The sequence below is a fragment of the Sinocyclocheilus grahami genome, unplaced genomic scaffold (genome assembly GCF_001515645.1).
Source record: "Sinocyclocheilus grahami isolate Dianchi unplaced genomic scaffold, SAMN03320097.WGS_v1.1 scaffold335.1, whole genome shotgun sequence".
Taxonomy (NCBI): Eukaryota; Metazoa; Chordata; class Actinopteri; order Cypriniformes; family Cyprinidae; genus Sinocyclocheilus; species Sinocyclocheilus grahami.
Window position 1 is genome coordinate 768,136 of NW_015505514.1, and position 582 is coordinate 768,717.

General features: G+C 44.8%; 1 protein-coding gene across 2 annotated transcripts in view; it reads left to right on the plus strand.

Moving 5' to 3' along the window:
• The window catches only part of LOC107602806 (paralemmin-1), a 24,195-nt gene that overhangs the window by 8,113 nt on the left and 15,500 nt on the right, over positions 1-582 (plus strand). The gene's annotated exons all lie outside the window — the stretch shown is intronic.

A 582-nucleotide genomic window follows, 5' to 3' on the forward strand; every position in this document is an offset into this window, starting at 1 on the left:
AAGTAGATGCATTTAGGAATCTTTAAGATTACTTACAACAGAACAGCAATGCATTTTATGGACGACCGTTTCGTGAACCTAGGAGAGGAGGTAATTCTGACTTTGCTATGACAATGTGGCGCTTCTGAATCAGCTACTGTAAGTATGTTTTGTTATTAGTTTAAGTATTTGCTATTGACTGTTCAAATGCCGAGTTTTGCGTATCGTGTGTGTGTGTGCGTGCGCGAGCGAGAGAGCGAGCGAGAGAGAGAGCGCGAGAGAGAGAGAGAGAGAGAGAGAGACAGAGAGAGAGACAGAGAGAGAGAGAGGGACACATCACAGTGGAGTCAGCTGTCTTAACCGTGGCTTGTGTACTGCAAACACATACCAGCTTCATCACTGTGTATGTCACGCGACTCTGTTCCCCTTTCGGGCTTGAACTTATGGTAAAACGAATTACATCATTTACGGTCTTTACATTTATTTTGAAAAGATGAAGCTCGCGATTATGGAAAGGAGTGTTACATTTCCGATGAGTGCTTGCGGTGTTCGGCCAATCACAATGCACTGGGTCAGTTGGCCAATCAGAGCAGACTGCACTTG